At 46.0% G+C, this 16,239-nt stretch overlaps 1 pseudogene; it reads left to right on the top strand.

Annotated features, from left to right (window-relative positions):
* The window catches only part of LOC114489310, a 71,683-nt pseudogene that overhangs the window by 52,733 nt on the left and 2,711 nt on the right, over positions 1-16,239 (top strand).

Raw genomic sequence — 16,239 nt, 5'->3', positions numbered from 1 at the left:
TAGGTAGCTCCCGTGTCCACTAGGATGGACTCACCCACTATTTACAGCATTACCCTGGGCTCGGTGAGGGTGATGAGTGTCTTCAAGTCCAGGCTGCATCAGATGCCCATGAAGCCAAGGAGCTTTAAGGCTGGAGAGGAGTCCTCACCTTGGCTAGCTGATCCCCTGCATGGAGGCGTCGGAAATGAGCCTTTAAGGAGACAGGCATCTCTCCAATGGCCGAGCTGTCAGCAGTCAAAGCACGGTTTTGTGGGCGGTTGAGGGTTTGGACATTGGCAGGCCCAATGTCCTTCCTTACCACATTTGAGGCAGGCTCCTGGCAGCATTCCTTTCGGTGGCCCAGACTTTGACTTGGCCCCTGGGCTGTGACGTCCTGGGTCTTCGGCCGGCCTCAGGGCTGGTATTATAGCCTGGGTCTGCAGGGCTACCTTCTGCTGCAGGCGCACTTGGTGAGCAGCCTCAGCATTTTCTTCCCGGTTGTTAAAAACTTTAAATGCCATGTTTACCAGATTTCAGATGGGGGTTTGAGGACTGTCCTCTGTCTTTTTTTTAGTTTTTTTCGAATGTCTGGGGCTGACTGACATTCGACTGGGGCTGACTGACATATACAGTGTTGACCTATCAATACCTGTCCCTCTGGAGACGGGGGATTTATATTAGTGTATTTCTGAAAGGCCTGTACCAGTCTGTTGTGGAAGAGTGCAGGGTTTTCTTCCCAAATTAGTTAATTAGAACTATGTAAAGGTGTTTCCAGGCCATATTAAAGGCAAGGGTTAAAATATGGAAGTTACTGATGAATTGCAAGGGATTTTCAGAAAAGTTTCCTAGGCTTTCCTTGTACTGCTGCTGGGTAGCTACTGAGAAAGGCGCACATACCCGAGTATGGCCCTATTTAAAGAAGGGAAAAAAAAAAACCCACCATAAGCTGCTGTTTGCCAGCATTACGAAAACTGTGGGTGCTGCAGTGCCCTGGCCCCTGCTCTGCTCAGGACAGAGCTTGGAAGGAAAAAACAAAACAAAACAAAACACAGAGATGTCAGGCTTAGGACTCAGGCACAGCTGGAAAAAAAAGCCTCAGTTTAAAATGGTACCTTTTCCACAGCACTAGAGAGGCAGGTACCCCGCTGTTTTCAGTGGCCAGTTAATTACTCTATTGTTTTCAGGACCTACAGTAAGCCCTTAGGTTTAGAAGTTTACAGTGTTTTAAAGACTTAATTCCTCAGTTTCCTTTCTGAGATCTACAGTCATGGAGGGAATTATATTTTTTCTCTTTGTACTCTTGTTTCTAGGCAATGTGGGCATAGTGGGGCCAAGCCCAATATGAAGCTGGAATTGAATGCAAGGCTTGGGTTAGGCAGGTAAGGAATATCATCACCTCCTGCTACACAGTAAGGATCAAAGGCATGGTTTTACCGATTAGATGGCTGCCTGGCTGGAAAATAAACACAGCAATTACTTGGTAAAGCAGACAGGCATGAGAGTAGTCAGAGATGCAAATGGAGTAGTCAGAGAAAGGAGCCTGGAAAATCCAGAACTTCCACTGCAGGCTAAAATCTTGCTCTCTCTTCTCAAAGACTACACCTAAGTGGGGAATATACCGCAGGGATGAGACGGTGTATGCTTTTACAGTGTGCCTTTAGCTGCATGGACATTTGCTTGCAGTTGGCAGGAAACCTAGTGTTCTTTCCCAGTTCACATTTAATGTAACCTCCCACGGGTGTCTTTGTTGCTGTGAGCACCCTTGTGTGGCTTTTAAATGCTTGACCGTGCCCACGGGGTGCGGCGATTTCTTGAGAGAGAGAGAAAGCAAGACATTTGCGCAGCAGACATAACATTGTTCACCTCCTTCAGTTTTTTTTTGCAAGGGGTACTCGGATGCAAATTGAGTTGTTAGAAGTTACTGGAGGAGAGAGAGAGAGAAAGCTGCTGCTAATGACTCAAACTGACTTTTTTTTTCTGGTCAGGTTTGGAGGCAGAAAAGGCTAAGGAATTCAAGCAGTGGGTTAGATTGTGTTGCTTGTGTGCAGGGCTTCCAAAAGCCATATTCCTTTGGTTATCCCTAACTTTTTACATGTTTTGGTTTCTCCCCTGACTGTCTAATACAGCCAGGGGGGCTCGGAGTGCTGGGTGACCAGCCCTTAAGTGCATTTTTCCGGCGAGCCAGAGTTTAATTACCGTGATTGGAATTTCCTATGAGGCCCCTGCACATCTCAGGGATTGACCTCAGACACCCCCTCAAGGCCTCCACTTATGTAGGGACACTTAAAGATTTGGGCCAGGGGTGGGGGGTGGCTACCTCTTTTCTTCGGAGCCCAGGCAGAACCGGAGCACTCATTTCAGATCTCATTGTTTTTACTTCCAAACACAGGCTTAGCACTTTGAAATTCATCACCACCACAGCACAGCATTTCCTTAATTCCGAAGGTGAGATCATACTCACTGCATTCCAAACGGCTGGAGACAAAGGGTTAAGTTTTCTGGCACAGCCTCGGCTTTTTTACTGGCATAGGCCTCTACCAGTAAAAGGCTGCTGGCTGGTGGGAGCTGGTAGGGAGGGGGGAAAGGAGGAGGGATAAAGGCCCTCAGAGGGAGGGGGAAAAGGAGGAGGGAAGCAAGATCTTCAGGAGAGTCAGAAAAAGAGTGGGAGGAGGCTCTGGAGCAGTTGGTTTTAGAGAGTGTGCAGATTCAGAATTTTTCCAGGGGAAGAGGACTTGTGCCGTGGGACAATGGGTGCACAAGTCCGATGGGAACACAAAGTTCCAAAGCTCTGAACGTGGGGACCTTAGACTATTTTCCCGGTCCATCTGCAAAAATTATTTAGGTCAGTAAGCGTAACAAAATCAAAAGTGCCTTCAGGAGGCCAGGTTTTGCAATTACTGAACTGATATAATGGCCAGAAAAAATCAGTCATTTCTTTCTTTTTTTTTTTAGATTTTTATTTATTTATTTATTTTTAGAGCGGGAAGGGAGGAAGAGAGAGAGAGAGAGAGAAACATCAATGTGTGGTTGCTGGGGGTCATGGCCTGCAACCCAGGCATGTACCCTGACTGGGAATCGAACCTGCGACACTTTGGTTCGCAGCCCATGCTCAATCCACTGAGCTACGCCAGCCAGGGCAAATCAGTCATTTCTGTTTGAGGTCAGACACCCTAGAGGCGACTTAGGATCTGGTTTGAACCCCTGCCCTCCCATTCCTGGTCCCAAGGACAGCAGATCAGTAACTGAGAATTGGCGTCCCGCAACTCAAGTCACAGACCGAGTCAGACAGAAAGGAAGTTCAAGCCCAGAGGACGTCTCCTCCTAGACTTGAATCCTGGGGCAGAACAGTATCTCCTGGAAGGGTTTTCCCCCAATGTAGCGCTACGATTTTCTGTTAGGAAAGCAGCCTTTCCCATGGACAGGGACCCAGAATGGAATCCAAGGACCAGGAAGTTGAGGAACGGCAGCACTTACCTTGATTCGGTGCTCAGACTGGTGGGGTAGCAATAAGGCCTCCATGGGGAGCCAGGAGAGGAGCAGTCTTTAGTAGACAATGACTTCTCCCGGGTTTCGGCACCAAATGTAAGGTTTTCTTAGACCCCACTGAGGAAATAAGCAGTCAATTAGCCATGAAAACAGGCAGATGAGCTTTATTTTGGAAGTTTGTGCTCCCGGACGAGATTTCCTCTGCCCATACACAGAAAGGGAAAGGGTGTGGATTTTATATGGCTTGACCTCTCACGGGAGCCAAGGATTGGTTCTTGGTGAACAAAGAAGCAACATATCATTGGTGGTTCCTGGTCTAACGTCAGCCATCTCTTCTGGGTCAGAGGTCAGTCGCCATTTTACTTGTAGACCAACTGGCAGTCATATTCCTTGTAGTCCAAATGGCGGCCATGTTTGTATTCCAAAACAGTATAATTGTAATTAGGTGCCCAATTGTCCTACCCCACCCATCCTGACAAGCAGCAACAACAACAAAAAGGCTGTCTCAGTTTGGGCTTAAGACGTACTACAGGAAAACACAGCAGAATTTAAAAATAATAATAATGTAGTCTGTTGTGGTGACAACACCAGAGGCCTTTTCTTTGCTCACCCAGCCTGATTTCATCCTTCAGAGGGGCTCTTTTTCCAATTTTCACTTCTTCATATGAAAATGCAGTCGAGCGAAGGAGAAATGAACATCTAGATGAGAAGTCATGTAGGTGAGCGGAGAGGCCCTGAGGAGCAGAACAGGAGAGTGAGATTGCCCCAGGGCTGCCTCACATCAGGGCCTCCTCACAGCCCTAATGCTACATAAAGAAGAAGCAGCACTACTTAGCTAATACACAGTGTTGTTGATGGGACAGGCCTTGTTCTTTTTTTTTATTTTATTTATTTATCTTCAGAGAGGGAAGGGAGGGAGAAAGACGGAGAGAGAGAAACATAAATGTGCGGTTGCTGGGGGTCATGGCCTGCAACCCAGGCATGTACTCTGACTGGGAATTGAACCTGTGACACTTTTGGTTCACAGCTCGTGCTCAATCCACTGAGCTACGCCACCAGGGCTGAGACCTTGTTCTTCTTGCTGACGCATGTAAAGAATTACAGATCAGCAAATCTAGTAGTATGTACTCAGGTTATTAGTGGCCCGTTCCGATGGAAGAGAACAGGACTGGGTAGAATAGGGGGTGAAAGGCAAAATTTCAGGGCAAAGCAGGGCAACAAAAGCAAGAGTGGCTGAAGACCAGGGTGGCAAGCCCCTGGGCAGCCTGAGTCTGGGTGTCCTGAAGCCCTGTTGCCTGAGAGCCAAGAGCACCCCAAGCCCAAGAGAGGAGCAGGGGAGAGAGGAGGGAGAGACAGACAGACAGACAGACACCTTTGTTCAAAGGACTTATATAGTTGGTGGGATGGGAGGGGAAAACGTTACAAATTGATTAACAGGTAAATGCAGTGCCAGTTTTCCCAGGGGAATGTGACTACCCACACTTAGGTATGTGTGGGGGTCTGTTAGCTCCAACTCTTACCTTGCTCCAGACCCCATTTTTTCACCTTGTTGTAAAACAAATATGTGACAGGAGGGAGTTAATTAAAATTGGGGCACTTTCCAAAGTTATTTATGGGCTCTTTCTATAAGCATCAGGAACTCCCTCGTAAAACAGATAGTGACCAGAGGTAGGCAATTAACCAAAGTTGTTTTATGGGCTCTTTCTGTGGGCACCGGGGACACTCTCCCACATTCAGGCCTTGTGATGAAAGCAGTTTCAAGGCTTTCTTTCCCAGATAGTGGAAATGTTACATAGAATTTCAAAGACTTCTCTTCCTTCTTGCTAACATAGTATATCTTGTGATGTTGGAACACCTGGCGATATTATCAGACCAGGCTCAGGACTGCTGAGTTAGCATGTGAGACTTGTCTCTTTCCTCCTCCCTGCCTTGGTTTACTGTTTCTTCTACCTAATTAGTAAAAGGTGTTTCCTGGCAACCAGGGTGCTAAATTCTGCCCAGTAACGGTATTTCAGTCTCTGAGTCCTTCCTGCGCTGTCTCCTGCCTCAACATGGTGCTTCGTCATTCACCTGGAACAATACTGAGCTTAACAACGCTTCTGTACTCTCAGCCATTCTGTATTAAAATTCAGGTATTTGCACTAAAGTTTCCTTCTTCACCACACCCCAACCTCAGGACTTCTCTTGGCATTGACTTGGAGCTAGTGACTATAAATTTATAGACAGGCACATGGACCCCACACACAAACCCAGAGACCCCAAAGAGACCCCCAGATCCCAGACCCATAGCTAAATAGATTCAAACCCAGGCCACAGACCTCAGAGACAGGACCCACATCCGTAACCAAGACCCCACAGCCAGATTCCAGTGCTGGAGCCGGACAATGAACCCCAGTTGCCAGGTGCCAGACAGAGAAGCTGAACCACACGAGTCAGGGCTTAAAATATTCTTAATAGCATTGTATAAGTGACCTTGGCTCAAATACTTAAATATAAAAATCACTGTTTTGATAATAAATGGTTTTCATCTTTCAAACTAACAGTAACTGTGTGACAGTATATTTTGCACTGTGGAAATGTTCCTGCTGGAAAAGAGTTTTGGATGCAAATTGGACACTTTGGGTGGTCATCGGGCTATTTGGATAAGGAAGGCAGCATGGGCCACTGGATTTAATGAGGATGTGCAGAATTTTTGTTGAGTCATTTTTAAATGTATATATATATATATATATATATATATATATATATAACCGACTACTTCTCACCATTCTTTTATCTACAAACAACATTTATAGATAAGTTTAAGAGAGAAAACAAATGACACCACATTCCAAATGACAAGAGGAAAAGTAACTTTTCCCCTCCACATTGCCCAGTGACTAGTCCCTGTGTCTCCTCTCAGCACATCCTCTGCCTGGGTTTTGTTTTGTTTTTTAACATAATTTGTTTGGCAGGATACTTTTCTCACATAATAACATTATTTGGAAGTTATTCTCTGTTAAAATCCATTAGAACCACCTCACTAAGTTTTATTTCTTTAATGAAATATCATATATTCTCACCCATTTTTAATGTTCTATAATATTTTACAGTGTTAGCAAACCATAATTTAACAAATTTTCTTCTACTGAAAACTTTAAAATTTTATCTGTTCTTATGTATTGGATAAAATATATTAAACATACTTCATTTCATACGCAGGGAAGCATAACTGGGGGGAATTTTAATGCTTTTCTTTTCATTTGATTTATTAATTTGAAAGAGAGAGAGGGGGTTAGTTCTTCCACTCATATATTTATTCATTGGTTGCTTCTTGTATGTGCCCTGACTGGAGAATGAACTGACCACCTTGGCATATAGGCAGAACACTCTAACCAACTGAACTCCCAGGCCAGGGATACTGGGAGAAAATTTTGAAAAGTCGAATTTCTGGGTCAGAGGGAATGAGGATGTTATTTCTGGATGGTTATGTTAAAAATGATCACCGAGGAGTCTGTACCAAAGGACACTGTCAGAGCAAGGACACTGCACCTACTTGCTCATCAGCCTCAGACATGTCAGGAGTCCTCTGGATCCCCATACAGGCCACCAAATTATGTTGACCTTAAAAATATAGCAGTCAGTTATTTTATCAGCAGATAAGGGGTTTATTCAGAAACAGTAAAAAAATCCAATTTAGGACAAGCAAGCTGTAGCAAAAATCATAAGCCAGCTCCGCAAGTGAAGGAGAGGAACGTTATTTCACAGGGAGAAAGAAGGAAGTTTGGAGGGGTCATTTCAAACAAAAGTGTGCTGGAGGAAAGCGTCAGTGCAGGGTAACGATGGTTTCTCTCTGACTGAGTTGGTGAGGAGTCGGTTTCTCCTGGGAGCACATGACACATCTTCATGTCGGGGCCTGTGACAATTTTTCCTGTAATTGACCCTGGGTGGTACTATATGACAGCACCCCCACTGACCCCCAACTCTACTTTAGGGAGGTTTCCCTTTATGCACTTTCACAGTAATGATTACTTACTTGGCTTATTTCCAATCCATGGAAATCAAGTTATATGTACATGCTGAAAACGAGGTAAGGAGCAAAGGCACTCCGTGCACTTAAGAAAGCCAGTAGCAGCTACACTGACCCTGCTCTGTGGACCCCTGTCCTCAAACTTGATATCTTATTTTCATGCAAAATACTTGTAGGTTTCCTCAGCATTTTAAAAATTTATTTAGTTTTATTTGGTCTTATCTTGTCTTCTTATTTCTGAAATCTTTTTAAACCTGACTTACTTAAACATACTTATTATTCATAACGCCACTTCTTTGAGATGTAAAATTCTCCCAGTGTGTTTTCCAGTGCACTTATTACTTTACTTGTGCCTAAATATTTGAACACTCTGGGACTTCTTTTGTGTCTATGAATTGTGTGGTCAGATTTACTGACAACAGTTTCCCAGAAGGCAATGCAGTCTTGACCGCGCCCTCGCTGCTTATGCAGCTTTTGCTGAAAGTGGGTTTGATAAGAGAGGGCACTGATGGGCCTAGGCGAAGGTTGGGGATCCCGACCACAGTCTGGTGGAGCACAGACGCTTTGGCAGGCGGCATGAGGGCCACGTCCACCCTAAAGACCTACCGGAACTCAGAGCTCCAGCTCGTGCGGGGCGAGTCCCTCACCAGCTGCTGGAAAACTAGCCACAGAAACCACCAAGCCGCGATCCTTGCTTCAGGCTGCTGACTGGCGCTCTGGAGACCCAGAGCAGCCAATCCCCCCGGGGTGGGGCGGGTCTTCCGCTGGCCAGCCCTCAACCGAGGGGGGCTCTGACCCCTGCCCCACCCTTTCATCTTCTGACAGCCCATTGGTGGGCAGGGCCCTGGGATCGCAGCACTGATTGGCGGATTGCTCCCACGTGGCTATCCAGGCAGGAACCTCACCCCTGCGCCTGCCCCCCTCTGAGGGCCTGAACGCCCGGAGCCCGGAGAGGACCCTCCACCGCGGTGGGCAGCGCGGCGGGGCTCCGGGAGACTGGCCGGTAAGCGGGGAGCCCTGCCATGTGGAACCCTCAGTCCGAGACCTTCCAAGTCCAGCCAGAGAGACCCCAGATGCCCTCCTCCCGAGGGGCCCGAACCCCTTCAGCACCGAGGGGCCGCGTCTGCTAACCCGGAGGACCCCACCTCTCCTGACCCCCAACGCTCAGACCCCCAAACAGCCTGGGAACCCCAGTTCCCCTCAGCTCGGGGCACCCTTCCTGCAGCTCGCCCGGAAGGGCCAAATCTCCCCAAACCCAGAGACCCCAAATGCCGTCGTCCTGGAAACCGACTCAGTGGAGGGGACCCGGAAGCCCCTCGTGAGACGCCCCAACCCCCCTCAGCCGCGGCGGTCTGGCCCTCCCCCCCGGGACGCGGAGTGTCCTCCGCCCGGAAGACGCAGGTCGAGTCCTGAGGGACCCTGAGCCTCTCAGCCCGAGAGAGGGCGGTCTGCCTGCTGGACACTGCGCCTGCACCTCGCGCGGGCTTCTCCAGGCCCTTCCCTGGGAGAAGCGCGTTTCCGGGCATTTCCTGGCGCCGCCACAGGCCCGCCAACAGGGTCCCTCAGATGACCGACCGCGGTCTGCAGAGCCTGGGCTGAAGCCGCACGTGGGGGAGGGGGGGGGCGGGGCAACGGTGGCCCCTCAGGTGGGTCTGCAGCTGCGCGGCCGCGCCCTATCCAGCCCCTCTTCCGGCAGGACCCACGTCCCCCTCTCTAGGCGTTCTGCCAGCAGGGGAGAAAGGCCAGTACGGGAATGTAAAGAGGAACTTAGACTTGCTCACCAGCCCAGGTAGTGCAGGGGCACTAGGCCCAGGGGCCTGGAGACCCGACAGGCTACTGGGCTGGCCCCTGCTCAGGCGGTTTCATGCTCCTGCAGCTCCCTCCGGCATGGACACCGATGGGGGGAGTTTGCTCCTTCGCTTCAGAGCAAGTCTGGCGTTGACAGTGCGGTGCACAAGGCAGGTCGGCAAGTCGTTGTAGACTCTCCCATCCCATCGGAGCCAGTCCCACGGGCTTCCTGGGGCTTGTTCCTCCTCCTAGCTCTCTGCTTTCAGGACAAAGGTTTTGTCTCTTTCCAGGTCTCAGGGCCCCTTGACCAGCTTTCCTGTGTCACCACCACAGGCCACTAAGCTCCAGGAGGAGGACCCTGAGGACTCCTATAAAGAACGGGCTCCAAGGCAGCAAGATGAGCGGCAGCAGGAGCCAGAGCTGCCCTCCCAACACGGTCCTGGTTTGGGTCAGGCTGTATCTCAGGAGTTAACCAGGGAGCAGGGTTTGCTTGCCCAGCGAACAAGCAAGATGCACAGCAGTGTATCGTACAGTGAGGGACTATTCCCGTAAACTTTCACATGTGCAACATAATCATATATATTTATAGACACATAAATAAGCAGTAAATGTGTAAGAACATAAAGTGAGCAAGAAATAACTAATTCAGAAGAGCCGTCATCACAAGAGAGGGAGGCAGGTCTGGCCAGTAAGGAGGGTCCCAACACCTGGCTTCGCAGTGGCCTGCATGGAGGCGGATGGGACAGTATTAACCGTGGTGATGACCAGAGCTGCAGGGAGGGCCAGGGTTGGGAGGGGTTGATCACTGTATGGTTTCCTGATGTCGGCCGTGGTGCCCTTCTGTCCAGTATCGTGAGTATTCGGAGGGTGGGGTTGGTCCACTTTCATGGGTCTGGGGTGGAAACACTGCTAAAGTCAAGATGTGATCTTCAACTTCACTGGGATTACCTTTGTGGGGTCAACAGACTGTGGGTGCTGATCAGAGTCTAATGATTAAGGAAGGGTGTGAATGGCCAGTATGTGCCCAGTGGGGAGGATACCAGAGAAAGAGGCCAGGTGGTTGAGGTGCCCTTAGGCCAGGCAAGGCCAGTTTGAATGAAGAAAATGGGATGGAGAACGGGTTATGGTGAACACGTGGAGTTTCTGTGCACTTACTTTTATTACATTTTTGTCAGGAGAGGCCAATTCTTTAATAAATGTAATAGATGCTTTATGAACATAGGGTGAAGCATAGATGACACTTTGCCTATTTTTTTAAACATTCCAGTGAAATTAGTGGATGGCCCCAATAGAAACCTAGGCCTTAATGATACCTCAGAAACACTTTCCAGTCATCCTGGGATTGTTCTTGGACTATTCTCATTGAGAATTGTGTCCCTAATAAGAGTCTCCAGATTTTGGAAACATTTACCAATCAAAACATTGATTTCTCATCATCTTTCAGTCAAACCTTCTTGGGTGGCCTTCACAAGGGAACACAGTAAACACCAGAAGGTGAGTATTTCCCAAATCCTGTTGACAACAAATTTTTACTCATGGAGGGAAATGCAGGTAACAGCAGGAAAATGCAGAAAGTATCCTAGGAACTGCCACCTTCCTTTCCTGGTCTCTTCAACACATTGTCCTACATCATCATTTTTTAAAGATTTTATTTATTAGTTTTTTAGAGAGAGGGGAATGGAGGGAGAAAGAGAGGGAGAGAAACATGAATAGGTTGCCTCTCCCACACCTCCAAGTGGGGGACTTGGTCTACAACCCAGGCATGTGCCCTGACCGGGAATAAAACTGGTGACCTTTCAGACTGCAGGCCAGCACTCAATCCACTGAGCCACATCAGCCAGGGCTCATCATCATCTTAATGGTTAACAACTACAGCAACAATAGTAACTACCATTTGTTTCATTCTCACACTGTTTCAGACTTTAAGAGTTCTATGTGAATAAACTCCCTTAAACATTACAACAAGCAGATGAGGTATGTAGTGTAACTCACCATTTATGATGAGGGAAGGGAGCTTTCAGAGATATAGAAATGTCTGATTACGTGTCTAAGATCACAGTATGAGTGATAGTGCAACTAACCCATAGTTGCTTCTCTAAACCACTTACAAACTCATTAAAACTTTCATGGTTTTACCCTGGACACCATGACTCAGTTGGGTGTCATCCTACAAAGAGAAAGATTGCCAGTTTGATTCCTGGTCAGGGCACATGACTGGGTTGTGAGCCAGGTTTCCAGTTGCCATGTGTGTGAGAGGCGAGTGATCAATGTTTCTCACATCGATGTTTCTCTTCCTCTCTTCCCCCTCCCTTCCCCTCCCTCAAAAAAATAAAATGTTTTTTAATTAGAAAAATAAACTTTCATAGTTTTCTGAAGTTTGCATTGTCTTATCCATATGTCATTACATCATTCATCTGACTGATGATTTCAACCAAAGTTCTTTTCTGCTATGCTGAAGTGAGAGATGCACTAAGACCCATCAACTAAGGAAAGCATACAATGTATAGGCAGTTTGTACAGTGGCTGGTCCCAGGTTAAGAAAAATATAAAATGTTTAGGATCATAGCCTCCACTCTAATCAAAGGGCATCTCCCACCCCTGAGAAGCTTCAGGTTTCATGATGGAGAAACAACAAATACTAAAATGACTTAAGGACTTCATATAGGTTACACACTCTTCAATAGAAACTCATCTGTCTGGAACTGATTTCAAATGCCTCTTATAAGGTGAAGTAAGTGCTTCTTTCTCTGAGTTCCAATGAGGCCACTCTCATCCTGTTTAGAATCATTTGTTCAGCCTGCCTACCTCTGTGTTGTGAGCTCTTTGAGAGGCTGGTCCATACCTGAGTCTTCTCAAGGGTCACAGACCCAGATCAGGGCCCCCAAATGTTTGCTGAATGAATAATTTCACAGTTACAAATTAAACTGGAAGATGATCAATGAATGCTGAAGGTAATTTCTGTGAGATTTGAAATACGGAGAGAGCTGAGAGGTAAATTGATATCAGGACTGTGATCATACTGTATTACAAATTAACAGAACACTGGTCAGCATTATTTAATGGCCCATTCACTAGAACATTCAAACTTAGCATGCTACAGATCATGAAACTGAAGAACACTAGCTACCAATACAGTCTTATTCAAACAGAATTGGTGGGAACCAGCTAGTCTAAGTACAAATATTCTTTTTAAGGTATTGCAAATTTTATCACCATTTTATTTATTGTGTGGATATGTGTCTACCAATTATTTCTTTATTCTCTTCCCAATATTTTTCACTTTCAATATTATACAGACAGTTGAAAGAAAAGAGCCATAAGGCATGAATTCTACTCTTGGATTCATTATCCACATTGGCCCTATCCCCTCTAATATTCATACTCCCTAGGTATTTTCAAGGGTTGAAGTATTAAAGACATGCATGTAAAATGTATCATAAGCCTTACAAATTTAAATGCATGTTATCTTTTAACATGTGACTTGTACTGAAGGCAACATCCAGAGTTTGAAGGAATTGTCAGGAACAGCAAATTTGATGACTGCAAGTGAGTCAGAGCATGCCCAGAAACCAATGTGCCCTCTTGGAGAAGCATGTGCCTTTGGAAAGCACACTAGCCAAATATCGGGTAAGAAGAAATAATTTGGAAACTTAAGTTCTTCTAAGTCCTATAGAAGGGCTGATAAATATGACCTAGGTATGTGAGGCGGAGTTTGGATGGGCCTGGATTTAAGCTGGGCTAACCTGAGACTAAATTTAGCACTGGAGCTTTGGGCAAATCCTATAACTTCTCTGAGCTCCTGAATGCTAATGTGTAAAGTGAAGATAAGGAACCATCACTCATACATTATTTGAAAACATTAAGTTAAATTTAAAACAATTGACACATGCAACTTGTCCAATAAATCCACTGTGATAATGGCAACCACGCTTTATTGGTGTTGTGTGCTGGGCCTTTACTCAATGCCTAACGCATAAAGCGTACTCAATAAATATTTTATGAATGATTACAGGTTGGGAAGTTAAACCTGGTAATGGGAAGATCTAGAAACTAAAATTGAATCAGTCATCTGTAGTTAGTCTGGAGTCTTCATCTTCTGAACCAATAGTTAACAGTAAAATACCGTAGTATGCAAAAGGAAAGGTAATAAATCGATGGAAGGAGATTGTGTGTTATCTGACAAAATAGGAACTGACACTGCAGACCCTACCAGCCTCGCTCACCTGGCCTTCTCCAACTTAGAACTCAGGAGAAAGGAGATGGACATGAAGATGTACAGCCTACAAGAAAGAAAGGGCCGTGTGTACCAAGAGGTCAACAGTCCCCAGTATGATGACTACCTTTGTAAGTGACCCTCACTAAGAAGCAAGTTATGATACAATAATTTCATCTAGTCCTTTGGTCCCCAAATCATTTCCTTCCTCTAGTGACATAGAGTACAGGATTAAGTCTCAATGATGTCAGTGCTGGACTTTGTCTGAAGCTCTTTGCATCCAGGAACATGCATTATACCTCCCTAACCCTTGTTGCTTTTGCCTCCAGATTGTGAGAAGTGTCAGAACTTCTTTATCAACTGCTGTGCATGGGCCCCCTACATTTGTAAAGGACACTGCAGTGGACAAGGGGCATCCCCACCGCTCAGCCCTCACCCTGCCCCCTGGGTTGAGAATCGGTCCATCAGGCATCCTGAGGCTGGGCTTGGAGTGTGGAATGAGGCAGCTGACTTGCCAGTGGGTCTGCTCTTTGGCCCTTATGAAGGACAAATCACAGAAGATGAAGAGGCAGCCAAAAGTAGATACTCCTGGCTGGTGAGAACTCTTTACCTCGTCCACTGGCCTCTGGCTTTCCACATTCCTTCTGAGGCTTGGAGGGACCTCACCTCTTATGTGCTAGACATGGAGGGGACAATAGGGTTAGCTCTGTGTACTGATTAGACTTTACATGAACACAGAGCTCTTTTTCAGGATCAGAAGGTAAGTGTGGGCAAATTGGTACAGACACAAAAGAGTGGCTTCTCCCTTCTTGGGCTCCTTCTCAGATTGGACAGGTAGACTCTGATGTATAGATGATGAGTAAGACAAATATCATGTGGTCACAACTGGCAGTTGAATCCCCATGCACAATGGAAGAGCTTTGATGATAGTAGAGTAAAAGAATTCTGACTATTACCTCCCCACAAAAATAAATAAATAAATAAATAAATAAATAAAAGGTCTTGAACTTCTTTTCTGAAACACACATCACCAAAGGCAGAAACTGCTATGAGTATGTGGATGGAAAGGACAGATCCTGGGCCAACTGGGTGAGGTGAGGTCAACAGGTCTCTGGGTGCCAGAGGGGGCTCTCATCCCCCACAACCCCATATATCTTTCCCTCTCATCATGCCACCCTCAGTGCTCTCCCTTAATCCTTTTTTACTCTTTTTCTCCATACAGTGTTCTTTCATTTCAGGGGACATTTAGAAAAAAGTATAACATATGTCATCAAAATATAAAGCTCTCTACCAGATACAAATTGGGTACTGGAAAGGACATTGAAGAGCCTAGATTCACCAGGGACACTGGATTACACTTTAATTTATCAAATGAGTATTAAGTACTTACTGTATTCCAATTTAGGTAAAGGAATACATTACTTAAACAGATCACACAACCCATGTCCTTATGGAGGACTTCTCACAAACAGACATAAAACAATTGCTTTCAGAAACATTTATCATTTCCAAGAAGTGCACAGTGTCAAGAGAGCACAAACCATGGATGGCCTAAACCTGTGAGGGCAGTAAATCATCCCAGCTTCACTTCAAACTAGAGCTGGGCTCTGAGGTCTTCAGAGGAATGGTCATGGGCCCCTTTCCTGAGAGGGGTCTCTTTTACCAGGGTTACCTGAATGTGAATCAACTACTATTGTTCTGTTTCATTTTATTAAGACAAAAAGACCTCTAATTTTTATAGTAACCTTGGACAAGGAAGTGAATGGTACTCTAAAGGGTAGAGAGGTTGGAGAAAGGCCTCACAAGAGAAAATAGATGTGGGCTGAGTACTGGATAATTAGTGAGCTAATTTAGAAGCAGAGCCCTAGATCAAGCACCAGGTTCTGAGGCGTGAGACAACTTGATTTAGAGCTTGGAGAAACCAGAGATCACTGGATATTATGGCTAATCCAGGTAAGTGCTAAGTTTAGAATTGGGTTTTAGAAAATAGTATTACACAGGATGAACACTGCAAGCAGGACTTGGAGGAAGGAATTCATATGACATGCTGACAGATGCTCAGACACTGAAGAGAAGGTTCCCTGGGAGCATTAGGGTCAGTGGGCAACATCAGAGCCTGAGGGCCTTCAGTATCATTGAGGAGCTGGACATGGATGTAACTCAACACTGTGGTTTTCTTTCCCTTCCTCTGCCCCAATCCCAGGTATGTGAACTGTGCCCAGGATGATGAAGAGCAGAACCTGGTGGCCTTTCAATACCATGGGCAGATTTTCTACCGAACCTGCCGGGTCATCAGGCCGGGCTGTGAGCTGCTGGTCTGGTGCGGGGGCAAGTATGGCCAGGAGCTGGGCAGCAAGTGGAAGAGACAGCTCACGTCTGGGAGAGGTGGGCACCACTATTCTTCAAAACAGAAAGAAAAGAGAGAATTCCCCATAGAAATATTTATGATCCAACTCTTAAGTACAGTAAAATCCACTCTAAAGTCAGTAAAGTTTCACATCAGATGCTTCAGAAATGCACAATTCATTCATCCGCCTTTGACTCTTAGGCAAAATTTTTATATTTTTTATTTTTAAAATATTGCATGCACAAAATATACAACCACTTTTAGTGCTGTGAGGCTGAGAGGCAAAAAAAAAGTTTTTCAGCACTAACCAGCTGTCTCCCCAAGGCAATTTTTCTGACATTTTTATAGCTGATTCTTTTTAACTTTCCTCCATACCTCTAAATAAAATGCTTCTGTTTATAGACATTCATTATTTTT

Source organism: Phyllostomus discolor (assembly GCF_004126475.2).
Source record: "Phyllostomus discolor isolate MPI-MPIP mPhyDis1 chromosome 15 unlocalized genomic scaffold, mPhyDis1.pri.v3 mPhyDis1_scaffold_1, whole genome shotgun sequence".
NCBI lineage: Eukaryota > Metazoa > Chordata > Mammalia > Chiroptera > Phyllostomidae > Phyllostomus > Phyllostomus discolor.
This window is presented reverse-complemented; position numbering and strand designations above follow the sequence as displayed.